We start from the raw sequence: 15,635 nt of genomic DNA on the forward strand, positions 1-15,635 counted from the left end.
TTGGAGATGCTTTATGCGATAATATTGCAAGTCAGGGAAGCAGGTACGGCCTACTTGTTATCTTTTTATTGTATATTGTAGATATGTTATTGCTCTTTTTGTAGAAGCTGTCCAGAAAACTTAAAATAATATATGCAGGTCAGATCACAATTATTTGGAAACATTTCTGGCAGAATTTTTTTCCATATTATATCTTTGATTGACCCGCTGATTGGCTGGGATAGGCTTATCACTAATTAAACCGGGCCTGACTACTGCTGCTTGGAGATAATTATTTTTATTAGGTAGCTAAGGTGTCCAGTGAACAAGGGATTGTTAATTACAGCCCCTCAGCACAGCCACAAGGCTACAACACAAAATTATGTAGCTTTAAGAGTAACTAGATTCGTGAACGAAAATTTCTGCCAGTCCTGGGACATTGTCGAAATGCCGATCTAACGGGTGCACCTTGTGGATAATAGGAGGACCTGAGCGCATTGGCCAACAACCAGAGTCAGAACTGCTGTTGACACATCATTGAAGGGAATGCCTCAATCTGGAACAGCTTTCTCAAAGCAGATCGAATTACTCATTAACATGTGAAACCAAGTGAAGGCACGCAACAACAAAACAAGCTATACAGCTCGCACGGGAACTTCGTGCTTAAAAATGTATTCATCGGTTCAGATTAAACGTCTCGACAACGAAGTTTATTTTTTTTTCTGCTATGAACAGTGTGCCTTGAACGTATCTAATAAAACCACCCTCTTTCACTCTTCTCCGCACCGCGAACGTTGCCCAAATGACTTGGGACTGAGAAAGCTTGAGAAGGGAGGCTGACACTATCAGACATGTTCTATCACCGGTGATTATGTGGCCCCCACTAGCTTCAGTATTGTTTACACCATAAGGGCGGAGATGGGGGATCTCTAGCTGCTTCCGTTCCCGCTTCGTTCCAAAGAGAAAGGCAGGCACTATTGCACTTAATTCCTCTTTAACCACATCTCCAAAATAGCGCGAGAAAACATTCCACGATTTTCTTAGCGCACAGTCCATCGGCAGCTGCAGTGTGCTACTTGCTTAAGGTGTACTTGCTTAAGTTGAAACCACAAACTCTGACATGGGGATATAAAGAAGTAAAAGCTTGGCGTAAAGTAGCAATTTGCGTTTTCAAAGACTCTAGGGGAAAGTCGCTCTTTGTCGCCTCAAGTAAACACCTCAAAGATTACTTGTGAGCGTCTCCTCCGACTGCGTACGCAGGGTCGGCATTTTGCAGCTCGTAACCTGGGCGTGTTCAGAGCAGATAAGAAGATCGGCTGGAACGACTGTATATAGTACTTAGAACAAACAAACAAAAATAAATCTGTCAGGAGGAGTGTACATTTTGTTGTCACTGCTTCATTTACTCTCTATTTGTACCTTACCCTTACGTCCAGACGGCTGGCAAACTTCGATCATGTATTTCGTATGGCATTCCGATAAAGCAGCGCACAAATAAAGGCAATGTCCTCAGCTTAGAGCAAGCTTTCACTTGGTGCAAAAAGCCCTTCTCAGTACAAGGCAAGAAGTGTTTTGCCGTTGTAGCTGCGAAAGGGTACCCCACCTGCCGTGATTCTGCGCGCTCAGCTCTCTGTTATCCTTTTGCAAAAGCTTTCTACATAAACTCGTCACGTTTTCCACACAAGATGATCATAGTTGTATTTTCATTTACACCCTCAGCGCAGCTTTTGTGCGCACCAATCTTGAAGAGGTGCGACTCTCTCCTGGCTTTGAAGATAAATGCGCCAAAGTTCAATTTTAAGAACGGCGACATCGACCCATTCAGAGAGCCCGATAGGAAATAATAATCCATTTCTATGCGATTAACAGCGTATTGCGGCACCGGCGACTCTTATTTCTTACAATGCATTGCACGAGTCAATGTCTCGCAAATTTCGAATTCTAGGTTACATAAGGTTACCATCCAGGTGACTGTGTCCTACAAGACACAATTCAGCAAGAAATAGAGTGAACGAAAGAGTACCATAGGTATGGATTGCTGAAACAAATGATGGGTTCAGGTTTAAAAATTGGCGATTAAGGATGCGTATACTGAATATGATGTGATGTGGGCAACCAAGAGGGGCTATTCAATTTGGGGCAGTGTGCCATCTACCACGAGAATACGAAACAACGAAAAGTTGAAGGCGAGATGAGTGTGTTGGAGAGTTCAGTTCAGTCGTGCAGTCGTGTCCACTCTTCGTGACCCTATGGACCATGTCACACCACGCTTTCCGGTCTCTCACTATCTTCCTAACATCACATTAACTTCATCTGCAGCGCCTCGAGGATGCCATCTAACCATCGCGTTCGCTGCCTACCCGTTCTCCGGCGACCCTCAACCTTTCCCAACATCAAATCTTTCTCCAGCGACTCCTTTCTTCTCATACGATGACTAAAGTAGCTGAGCTTTAACTTTAGAGTTTGACCCTCCAATGAGTAGTCAGGGTTTATGGTCGACAATATCGACTGATTTGAACTTCTGGCAGTCCAAAGAACTCTCAAGAGTCTCCGCCAGCACCACAATTCAAATGCGTCAATTATTCGGCCGTCAGCCTTCTTCACAGTCCAACTCTCGCATCCATACATCACAACTGGAAAGACCATAGCACGAGTTATACGGATCTTGGTTGTCAGAATAATGTCTCTGCTCTTTACTAGGCGGTCAAGGCTAACCATGACTCTCTTTCCCAGAAGCAGGCGTCTCCTAATTTCATGGCTGCAGTCTCCTTCCGGGGTAATCTTGGAGCCCAAGAAGAGAAAATCTGTCACAGCTTCCACTTCTTGTCCCTTGATGCTCCAGGAATTGATAGGGCAAGACGTTGGAGAACCAGTTGCTATTAGCGAGAGAACAGCACCAATGGGTATGGCGCTCTCAAAGATAAGGTGCATGTAGCTGACGCCAGGCGCGCTGAAAGTTGCGCGATATATGCAAGCATAGCTTTGCTATAACTATGGTTACACTATTGTGATGAGTGACCATGCCCATGACCAAAGAAAAGAATAAAACTAATTACGTTTATTAAAATAATGAAATCTTCGCGAAGCGCAATTAAAAAAAGGGAAATGTGAAATTTTTTACCATTCGGCAACAGTGAACCATCGATTCCATTATTTTTTTTTTTTTTTTGGCCATAGGATACGGTTGGAAGACCGAAGAATAAACATTTATTTGACTGAAAGCCTCAAAACGCATCCGTAAAATGTCAGATCGGTTAGCATATCTAATGTAAAAGCTTGCAGTTGTCACAGTTTATGGCAAGAAAGAACGCAAATTACAGGGTTAACGGTTGCAAATCCTGTTTAAAGCGCAATAAACAGCCTATAAGTACCTAGTTACTTTATTCATAAAGGACAGAATTAATATGTTCGCTTGAATAACAGGAGAAACTCTTGTCTACTCCATTTACATCCTCCGTGATATGGGCACGTTCGTTTGTTTACTTAAGAAAGGAATAACCCTGTAGCCAATTTAGAACAAAATACGCTGCACATATCTCCCGGAAGCAATATATGAAGTTTATCCCAGCGGCGAAAACTCTAAGGAACGTCTGTAAAGTACTTGTAAACGTACAAATAATATCGAATACGAGATATCACGTTTACTATCAAATGTCATTGTCTGCAACAATGCTTCGCCTTTTCGCTTTCGTCTGTACTCCTCAGCAAAGCTTCTCTTCATCGAAAGGTTTTCAAAAAAAAATTAATCATTTAGGAACGCCTGATTCAAGCGCATGCTGATAATTTATATTCACAAAAAATGCAGTTGTGCAATTTTTAATGTCAATATGTAGAGGCGTGTAAATATATACATATTCGTACCAACGTTCTGTTCCAACATATTATAAACATGACAAATTAAGTAAAGGTTTACTTTGCATACTTTCAATAGAGGGTATTGTGTAAATGGTCCCGTGGATAGTTTTTATTTCTCTCCGGAAACTTCCGACAGTTTCTGTTACGAGATATTTATTTTTAGCTTCGGCGGTTTTCATGCTCTGTTGTAATTGTCTACCTTAGAAGCCCACGAGCACGCCAAACTTTCATCTAGAAAAGACCGCGTGAATAAACGAAAATGCAGCAAGGAATATTTTTCCTTTAGTTCAATTTCTGCAGGTTCAGTTCTTTCGCTTTCTCTTCTTCAGAATTAGAATACTTCTTGTGATGTACATTTCTCTTTTCATGATGATTATAAAAACAAGGCAGCGAAACGAGGCCTCGTCTACATGAACAGAACTTTTAGCTTACCTTTAGAAAACCAGTTCTAGCACCTAAACTAAGCTTTCATCGTGTATGTGAACAAAACGAACCAACCTGATAGCCTGGGACCTCTCAGTCCTTATGTTAGCCTCTCAGACGTGCCGTATCATCTGCTGAGAGCTCTCAAAGATGACTATCCAGCGGCGGTGACACTAAATGTGCCAGCATTACCTGCTCGTATATAACAGCCGCTAACTGCCGCTTATCAAGACGTAAGTTTTGTAAACCCTTTAGGTGCACCAGAGGCGTAAGTAGTCTAGATTGGCTGAAAGATGATTGGCGTGTAGCGTACTCTGTGGTTCGGGTAGTACGAAAAAGCTACCAGACAAGCACAGCCAACGACGAAACTACTAAAAAACTCAAAGTCGGCATGAATGATCACCATAGAGGTTGTGCCTACGGAATAAATTGGCCGGCAAATTTTGGCTTATTGAAAAACATCTCAATTATGTTCATAATCATGATTGTTTGAAACAACGATTTTCGTTAAAAGGGCGCTATTTTGCTATTCTTTCTCATCTAGAAAGAAGACATGTTTTGTTCCTGTTCTTCGAATGATAGTGTGCACTTATCCTTATAAAAATTTGCATTTGAAATAAAGTGTGTTGATCTTATTCAGAGAAATAACACCAAATGTGGGTTTAAATGATGTCGCCCTGCGGAAGAATTTCGCCTCCTAGGAGATATAAGTTGTGCACTTGAGTTTTGCGTTTTACCTACATTGAAACACGGTCGATTTCGAACCCGGATACTCCAGTTCAGTAGCCAAGCTTTTTAATCAATGGGTTACCGCGGCGGATTGTGCAGACAAAATTTTCAGAATACTGCGACCCAGGCTTCAATTCTCGCATTATAATTTTGTTGAGAACAGCAGTGTGTAGCTATTGTTTCCCATATCCTAGGAATGTGTCAGTGAAAACACAGTAGTCAATGCGTATAATTTTGACCTCGAGCCCTTCAGTATGCTTGCCTACGGTCCAGACACTGCAATCAGGATAGAGCTGTTAATCGCAGTGGATGTAAGAGTAGTAGTCGTGAAACAAATATACTGATAAATAGTCTTCATCTATACTCTGCTGAGGAAGATAATTTGTCCAAATTTTGCCGCACATTTATGTTTCCTAATTTGACATCCTCTTTGTGTGCATTTTACTGCTAAGTGTCTGTAACAAACAGAACAAAACTACCTGCTACAAAGATTGTGGGAGCAAAGATATAGTGGCCATAAAGGCAAAAATTCACAGCTCATAAAGTAAGCCAAACCTTGTACCTGGAAATTCGGAAAAAGCATCTTGAGTACAAAGCGCACTACGGGTATGTTTTGTAGCAGAAAACAAAAATTCACTAGCTGACGTACACGACTACGGATCATTGTATGTTCATTAAAGAGCGGCTGTAGTGTCCCCTAAATTGCAGCAAGGACATTGAACCTGTGGCGTTAATTTTTTCGGTACACGGAGCATAAAAAGCCTTGGGCAAGATAAGGGTGCGAGATGTGTGGAATGTGTTCTAAGTCGCATCCATTATCTATGCTTTTCCATGACTGCCTGAAAAAAAAAGACACTGGCTTTGCACTAATTTAAAAATCGATAGCTGACACATCCTTCCCTCTTCAATTGGTTGAAGTGTGTGAAATTAGGAAAGATATTTTAAGTCTAACAAAATACAAAAAGTTCTGTGTTTTCGCAACGGAGTTTCTGTGCGGTTTTTGACCATAAATTGTTGTGGCAACAGTTATTTCCACAGTAACATCAAAAGTTAGCACCATTAAAACAGAAAAGTACCCCATAAATACAGAGTGTAGAAATCTACTAATGAAAAACCACAGGACTACGAAAAATATTCAAAGGCGACACAAAAGTCTGATGGTAGGGAAGAAGCACAAAATCATTAGTTAAATTTTAACACTGTCTTGTAGTTTTTCCTACTGTTGATGTTAGGTTTCTTTGAGTAACAAATATAATTTAGCAGCGTGAGCTGCATCTCATAGAGCTGAAAGTGCCACTGTCCAGGGTAGGATCTTTTAAGCAAAGGAGTCCAGTCTTTCGATCAGTTACAAAATGGAACATCTTTCCTATGCGCCGGTTCCTCTTTCGAAGACTTTGTCTACATATCCTAAGTGCACAAAAATCAACTGAACGATTTCGCTTCTGTGAAATGAAGAATGCTGATCAGGACAAACATGCAGGGTATTCAATTTTTTCATTCCCCGTCGGGGTGGCGCAGTGGTTAGGGCACTTGAGGTCTGTAGTGGAGGATTTGGGGTCGCATCTCGGTCATGGTGGCCACTTCTTGATGGAGGCAAAAAGCAAGACCCGCGTGTGCTGTGCGATGTAAGGGCACGTTAAATACGCATTGGTGGTCGAATTTTATGAATATCTCGTTTATGGCGTCTCTCATATCCTTAGTTGATTTGGGACGTTAAGCCCCACAAACCAAACCAAACTAACCAATACGTTTTGTGAGCTGCATATGCTTTCTGCTGCATATATTTCTATTATTGTCAACTGTCTTAGGAATTAGTGAGGTGCCTAACACTTTTTAGCACTGAAAAACATTTACTGCACGCAAGGCACATTTCATGTGCGTGCTTGTTGAACGGGTATCATTCATTGGGTCCGTAAGTTTGAATTTATGTATTTGCACTGCGAATCAAGAAAGGCTGTTTCATGGCAGAAATTTTCATTTTTTATTTTTTCATGATAAGCTTATGTTCTGAAAAACCCTAAAAGCAAGTTTCCCTTTTTGTATATTTAATATCAGGGAAAGATATTTTTGTAGCGGCTAGTTCTAAGATGAAGTAATTGAACGTTGTAAAAGGTTTCATACTACTGACCGGCAGTTGAAATGAATTTGTTTATGTCTTAGTTAGAAATACTGTCTTTAACGGCTCTTTTTTTTTTTTTTTTTCACTTGAAGTACTCAATGCAAAAACATTATAATGCTTGAATTTTCTCTCATAATCTGTTTTCCGAGAACTCAAACGCCTTTTATATGTGTATCTGAATGCATCAAAAAAGTAAACTTAGCTGAGCGTTTTACTCAGTAGCGGCACTTTTCGAGTGATGGTATCGAAAGGTTAATTCAGAGGCGTAAACCTCGTTTTAAAGCGCAGCATTAGTACCCGTTACGGGTGCAATAACATGATTGGTTGTGTCACGAACCTGTCTTTGAAATGCCCTTTTCTATATTTCTTTGCAGTGTTTGGTGATTAGTTATCGCCTTGGAAGGGATTGCCCAGAGGATCACACTGGATTGAGTGACCTGCCCTAGGATTTAGTAACGACCCTACACGAAAAGGACATGGTTTTGGAAGTTCTGTGCCTGCTTGTTACTCTCACCTTGTTGGCCTCCGGAACATTTAAATTTAGAATACCACACTTCACCTAAACGGGGCCCGGAGCACAGTCATCAAGGTAGCAATCGTTAAGTGGCCACATATATTTCAGCAATAAATTTCATAACATTTATCGTAAAGAAGGAATTCTTGCATATGTGCTGAATGATCTATTGGAAGGCGTAAAGTAACAAAGTTGGAATTTTAGATAACAGTGAAAATCTGAACATGCATATATTATTATATATGGTTAAATATTTCTTTAAATTTAGATTCCTAAAGGACAACGCCTTTTAAAATTCTGTATTACTGTAAAGGCAGACAAACGGTTAAATATGCAACGTTTATTACAACATCAGGTTCAGGTGCGCTTACCGGCCCTGTTCGAGCAAACTATATAAATCGGCTGCCATAATTGAATGTTGCGTCTACCATGCAGACAACAACGAAGGCTTTGCCGCACACAGGTCCCCGTTGTGCCGAAGTGCTTGCGCGTGGCGGCTGCAGCCAAGTTTTTCAAGAACGACGGCTGCAGTACAGGTCTCAGTGGCATTCAAGCCCCTTTCCGATGCCGTATACCACGGCTGTACCGACGTAACAAGCCTATGAAAACGAATTTTTAAGTTTCTTTATTTTCACCTTCGCTACAAACCGCAGAAGCTAGATAACGAAAGCCTGTGTTTCCAATCCTCACGCCTCGGCTTTTCTTATCTGCAATTGTCTTCGAAGTAGAGGAGAAGGTTATCAGAGGAGGTTATCATATCAGAATATCGCATCACTGATGGGTGATATAATTGATCATCGAAATGAGATTCATTGAAGCTTTAGGCATGATTATAACCTTCACAGTCAGCATTGCCCCCGTAATGAGTAAGCTCAAACTTCTCTCACAATAAACGAATTGTTCTGCGACGTTTTTCTCTCCAAGCTGATATCGCTTTTGCAGTGCTCCTTCTAGTCCGACTGTCGCATTCCTTCCGCGCACAAACTCACCGGTCATTTCTCATTATAATCTATGAGATCCGGCGTTCTGCCCCAGCTATGTTGTTAATAATTGCGGGGCAGGTCCAGAATTCTGGACCTATTGTGCACGAAACGAAAGGAACGCCATACCAACGTATGGTTTGAGTTCTAAGATAGGAGTGTGGACATGCCTGTGCGGCTCATGACCGCTCGCATTCCTGCCTTCCCCTCGCGTAGTGACCCTTTCTGCGCAATTGGATGGCCTCTATCCGTAGTGCCGGAGAGCGGAGCGCTCATTCTGTCTGAGAAGAGGCGCTTGAACGTTTGGCGTGATAAATGAAGCGCAACTCGGACATTGCGTGTGCGAGTCAGAGCTCAAAGCTTCTTTCGTGGAAGTCTGCAAATATATGCGCAGGCCTCATTATAAGTCATGATGCTTGGCAGCCACTGAGATGTAGGAACATTACTAACCCCAACATGGAGGGCGCAAATTCGTTGTGTGCAACTGCTGTACGCATTAGCCTAGGAAGTGGTTCTGTTAATCTCTCACGTATGTGTCCAGTTTGATGGCCCATTCAGCTCACAATTCCTTGTAGCTTAAGATCGACACTGTAAGACCTCGCCAGAATCATGTACATTGCTCTGTCGAGGGTTTCGAAAGCGGCTAATTAACAGTAGTGGTAATCACATTTTTTAATGTCCTCTATTTTTCAGAGTGACGAAAGTGGGCACTCCGGCCCACGTTCCGATATCAACACACGTTGTTAGGGACAAGGATCATTTTTTTTTAGTTACTGCCACTAACTAGTTCGTATTCTGCAATGCGCAAAAACACCAAGAAAACAATGCACCACATGTATAATGAAGTATAATTGATGACACGTAATGCGCAAAAACAGTGTGAAAAACACTTGGGCACACTATAGTTTTCGTATTTCATAAGTGCACTGTTAACATAAAGCAATTAAATTCGAAGTTCAGTCCTGCTCATAACGTGAGCAAAACGTCGAATCTGGCGTAGTTCAAGGTTATAAAAGATCAAAAATAATGCACCAGTAAACTTGCGAACAGTACACGGAATCGGAATCTAAAGTATGTAGATTATGCGATTGAGACAAAAGCATCGAACTTAAGGGGGGCTTTGGCATTTGAGACAAGTAGAGCAGAACGTTGGAGGTGAAGGCAGCTAGCAGAGCAGCAGACCGTGAAATCATTCTCGCGCATTCATCTGCAGCCCTCCTGTCGGTGAACGGGGTCCCATAGTTGGTTATGTTTGCTAAAGGAGTTATGTTCCTTTATAGATTTTGATTTGAAATAAGCTGCGGTTTAACCAACCTGAAAATGTCTGAGCCGAAAACTAAGATTTGAATGCAGATGAAATCATTTTTAGGACAACATATACCGGGTGTTTTTTTTTTTTTGTTTGTTTGTTTTTTAACATCTTAAATTTTGAACTATATAGCTAACTGGCTTTAATTTCTTATTTCAGCCATGAGGCTATATTGTTTATAACGGCAGGAACCATGTAAGGGACAGACTGCTTCGATCAATTGGCCCATTAACTAAATATATTACCTTTTTATAATTTTCATTTTATATGGTATATTGTATTTGCAGAATTAGAGCTCGTCCTTAAATAGTATAGCCGCAAAACAAATTTTTTTTAGAAAAAAAATGGAGCGCGTTACAAGACCACAGTTGTCACCCTCATAGGCTGTTTCACACACTAGCACAGCCCCTGTGGCGTAGATCGTTCCGCCCAGAGATTTCCCCACTCTGCTGGCATCACCTGAGATGCAGACGGGCGCTTCGCGGTTCGTAGTCAATTTCGTTTCGACCACCGCCTCTCTGATAGCCGGCGCGCCAGGGCACAATGCGCGCAGTCATTGAGCTTTCAGTGCGGCCTCAAAGCACGCATTAGCCCAGCGATATACATCGGACGCACCGCTGGCGCTGTATTATTTTGTGAAGCCGCTCACCAGGGGGACGCTGCAGGGACTTGTAACGTCCTCTAGATTTTTTTAGAAATATTTCTTTTTTTTTGCAGTTATACTATTTGGAGGACGAGCTTCAATGCTGCAAATTCAACATACATACCCCTTGGAAAGAACGTTAAATACGATATTATATGTATTTAGCTAAATAATGAATTAATTGAAGCCTTCTGCCTTTTACCTGGTGTCCGCCTTAGCCTCCATTGTAGCCCCAGGTCTAAAATTATTCTAAAGTTGATTGCCTTTATTAAAACATTTTGGACCTTCTAAATGAACGCTGTGTGTATTTAAGGAGTCGCAGTTAAAGACATTTTTCAGACATTTTAGTAGCAGTTGTAAACAGCTATGTTAATCTTTTAAGTAATTATGTACAAAATAAATTCGGTGATTGAAGGGATTTGATCAGAATATTTCAAGACGGAGCTAACAACGCTTTTTGTTTCCTCTAGAACGAAGAAGCGAACATAAGTAGCAATTTCTTACAAGGAATTACTGAAAAAAGAACACTTCTGTTGACAAATGCGGCCCAAATATCAACTAGTATGGCGAGATTCGCCTGCCCTATATCACAAAGTTGCTCCAACATTAAAAAAGAAAAACGATTAGAACAGAATTACAGCAACGAAATTACACATTTACAACAGAACAAAAGCTAACATCCAGACACCGCTCAAACTGCAACTATTTAAAAGCACTGCTGGATGCATGCGCCAACTCTAAATGGTGTTTTGATTAATGTCGAACGAGATCCCGAGCTTCATTAAACTCTCGTACCCAGCGATGTTCTTTCTGTACAAATTATTGCACTTTTTTTCGAGCCGCATTTTTATGCATCAGTCCAAGATTTTAGGAATATTTTCATAAGACTGAACGACAAGAAGAAATAACACTGCAAAAATCTTCTTGGTTATTCTTTTATCATTTTTTGAAAACAACTTATTATATGGGTTTTCCTAAGCATCATCGGTAATCTAGGGAGAGCTAACGAGAAGTATCCTCAAACTGATCTGCTAGAGTGTCGAGATAGGCTGACACGCACTTGTGACCAGTCTTTTCCACACAGGAAACAGCTGACTGTGGCAACGGCAGACCACAACGAGTAGTGAAACCTGCAAAAGAAATGAACGTGCTGATACAGAAGTCCACGAGACGTTTTGGGGCGCCGCCACCGTGCTTTATCCACTGTGCGAGCCTTCATAACGAGACATGCTTCGTTATCTCTCTCACGTTTTGCGAAAAAAAAAGTAGCAGGAGGCTAGCTCCACTTAAACTGAACAAGACGAACGAAACCAGAGTTGGGAACAATTTTCAGTTCAGTTCAGTTCAGTCGTTCAGTCGTGTCCGACTCTTCGTGACCCTATTGACCATGTCACGCCACGCTTTCCGGTCTCTCACTATCTTCCTAACATCACATAACTTCATCTGCAGTGCCTCGAGGATGCCATCTAACCATCGCGTTCGCTGCCTACCCCTTCTCCGGCAACCCTCAACCTTTCCCAACATCAAATCTTTCTCCAGCGACTCCTCTCTTCTCATCAGATGACCAAAGTAGCTGAGCTTTAACTTTAGAATTTGACCCTCCAATGAGCAGTCAGGGTTTATGGTCGACAATATTGACTGATTTGATCTTCTGGCAGTCCAAGGAACTCTCAAGAGTCTTCGCCAGCACCACAATTCAAACGCGTCAATTCTTCGGCGGTCAGCCTTTTTCACAGTCCAACTCTCGCATCCATACATCACAACTGGAAAGACCATAGCACGAGTTATACGGATCTTGGTTGGCAGACTAATGTCTCTGCTCTTTACTAGGCGGTCAAGGCTAACCATTGCTCTCTTTCCCAGAAGCAGGCGTCTCCTAATTTCATGGCTGCAGTCTCCTTCCGAGGTAATCTTGGAGCCCAAGAAGAGAAAATCTGTCACTGCTTCCACTTCTTGTCCCTTGATGCTCCAGGACTTGATAGGGCAAGACGCCATGATCTTTGTCTTTTTAATGTTTAGTTTAAGCCCAAACTTCTCACTCTCTTCTTGTACGCGCATCAGAAGTCTCTTGAGTTCCGCTTCACTTTCTGCAATTAAAGTGGTATCATCCGCATATCTAAGGTTGTTGATACGTTTTCCAGCAATCTTCACTCCAGCTGAAGACTCGTCCAGACCGGCCTTCCTCATGATGCACTCTGCATATAGGTTAAATAGGCAGGGCGACAGTATGCAGCCTTGCCTCACTCCTTTCTCAATCGGAAACCAATCAGTAAGACCATGCCCAGTTCTGACTGTGGCCTCTTGCCCTTCATACAGGTTCCTGAGGAGACAGATGAGGTGAATTGGAACTCCCATCTCTTGGAGAGCTTGCCACAATCTGCTGTGATCTACGCAGTCAAACGCTTTCGCATAATCAATAAAGCAGAAGTAGATGGGTTTCTGGAACTCTCTTGCTTTTTCCATGATCCAGCGAAGGTTGGCAACTTGGTCTCTAGTTCCTCTGCCCTTGCGAAACCCAGCTTGCACGTCCGGAAGCTCCCGATCCACATACTGCTGCAGCCTACCTTGGAGGATTTTCAACATCACCTTGCTAGCATGCGAAATAAGCGCGATCGTGCGGTAGTTGGAACAATCCTTGGCACTGCCTTTCTTTGGAATGGGGATGTAAACTGACCTCCTCCAATCCTGTGGCCACTGCAGGGTTGTCCAAATCTTCTGACATAATGTATGCAGAATGTTAACAGCGTCATGGTTGAGGTTTTGAAGCAACTCAGCTGGAATGCTATCAATTCCGCTAGCTTTGTTCTTAGCAAGGCTGGCTAAGGCCCATTCAACTTCACTCTTCAGGATGCCCGGCTCAAGATCAGTTATCACAACCGTCTTATGTTGGGTTTGCACATTCGAGTCCTTCTTGTACAGTTCTTCTGTGTATTCCTGCCACCTCTTCTTTATCTCTGCGGCTTCAGTGAGGTCCTTGCCTCGTTTGTCCTTTATCACGCCCATCTTAGCACAGAAGTTTCCTTTGATATCTTTGATTGTCTTATACAGAGCTCTTGTGTTCCTTAATTGGCTGTTGTCCTCAACTGCTTGGCACTGTATGTTCAAGAAGGCATTCTTATCTCTCCTTGCTATTTTCTGAAAATCCGCATTGAGAACCTTGTATCTTTCTTTTTCCCCCATAACTTTTGCCATCCTCCTTTCCTCAGCTATTTGCAAAGCCTCTTCAGATAACCAGTTTGCTTTCTTGCATTTCTTTTGCTTTGGAACTACCTTAGTAGCAACTTCTTGTATTATATCACGAACATCAGACCACATCTCTTCGGGCTCTTTGTCTTCTAGATCTAATTCTTGAAATCGATTCCTCACTTCCACAGCATATTCTAATGGAACTTGATCCAGATTATACCTGAAAGGCCTTCTAGTTTCCTGCGTTTTCCTCAATCGAAGCTTAATCTTGGCAACAAGAAGCTGATGATCGGTGCCACAATCGGCCCCAGGCCTTGTTTTTACTGCTTGTATAGCGCTTCTCCATCTCTGCCGGCAAATAATATAATCGATCTGATTCCTGTACAGACCGTCCGGTGAAGTCCATGTGTACAGGCGCCTCTTGTGCTGTTGAAAATGAGTATTCGCTATGGTCAGGTTGTTTTCTTGACAAAACTCTACTAGCCTCTGCCCAGCTTCATTTGGCTCACCAAGACCGAACTTGCCTGTAATTCCGGATATTTCTTCACTCCCTACCTTGGCATTCCAATCTCCTATGAGAAAAACGACGTCTGATGATGGGGTGCGGTCTAAAAGGCATTGTAGGTCCGCATAAAATCTCTCAACGTCAGCTTCTTCAGCAGTAGTGGTCGGTGCATAGACTTGGATAACTGTTATGTTGAAAGGGTGACCTTGGATCCGAAGTGAAATCATTCGGTCGTTTTTGGGGTTGTACCCTAGCACTGCTTTGCCCATTCTTCTGTTTACTATGAGAGCGACCCCATTCCTTCTCTTGGGGGAAATGCTTGGGAAAAGGGGTCACGGCCCAAATAGTTGCGCCGATGTGGCAGTGATTCGTTCCGCCATCGGACAACAATAAGTCCGCCTTGCGCGGCAACAGCCCATTATGTGGCCCTTTTTTCGAACCGAAGCGGTGGCCTTGTGGTAGAGCATCCGCCTCGCATTCGGGAGGTACCGGGTTCGATCCCTGGTGCCGCCGGGTACCCACCGGTTTTTAAATGGGTACAAGCTTTCCCCCGGCCTGGTGCTCGGCTCTTCTGGGGTGAAATGCTTGGGAAAAGGGGTCACGGCCCAAATAGTTGCGCCGATGTGGCAGTGATTCGTTCCGCCATCGGACAACAATAAGTCCGCTTTGCGCGGCAACAGCCCATTATGTGGCCCTTTTTTTCTTTTTTTTTTTTTAGGACTGCTGCAGCTGAGGCTCTAAGGGAGCACTTCAGGTGAGGGGTCAAAGGAAGTACCTTTGAAAGACAAACAGAACCACCTATGCAGGCTGCGAGGTTCGAAACTGGGTTTGGGCCCACTGCGGAGGAGGGGCGCGCAGCGGGGTTTACGGAGCTTCTCCCAAACGCACACCCCTGGAAAAGCCGAGCGCCAGGCCGGGGGACGCTTGTACCCATTTTTACCGGTGGGTGTCCGGCGGTGGGTTTCGAACTAACCACCTCCCGCAGCCGAGACGGGCGCTCTAACCATTAGGCCACGGCTGCGGGAACAATTTTACTCAGGTTTTACTAGGAGGTTCGGTTTTGCAAAACTGGCACAGACTTCGGCGAAGATGTTATATGTATTTAATTGGTTTGTTTATTGAGTAAAGCGAGAGCGCATTATCTCTCTTCTTAGCGGACGCCTACACCGTCAATTAGCAGCATACAAATGGAGGTCTTTATGTCATCAGTTTGAATCCCTATTGCGAACTACCTCCAACATGACTAGCAGATGGATGCTCAAGTATCAAACCATGTTGCACCTATATTCACCGCAGCATCGATGGTTACTTTATAGTTCTGATACAAAATCACCTAACAACATTCTTACCACCTAGCGATCACACTTTTTATATACACGCCACGTATCAGGTA

The sequence above is a fragment of the Amblyomma maculatum genome, chromosome 11 (genome assembly GCF_055883805.1).
Source record: "Amblyomma maculatum isolate TAMU_Amacu chromosome 11, ASM5588380v1, whole genome shotgun sequence".
In the NCBI taxonomy this organism is placed as follows: domain Eukaryota; kingdom Metazoa; phylum Arthropoda; class Arachnida; order Ixodida; family Ixodidae; genus Amblyomma; species Amblyomma maculatum.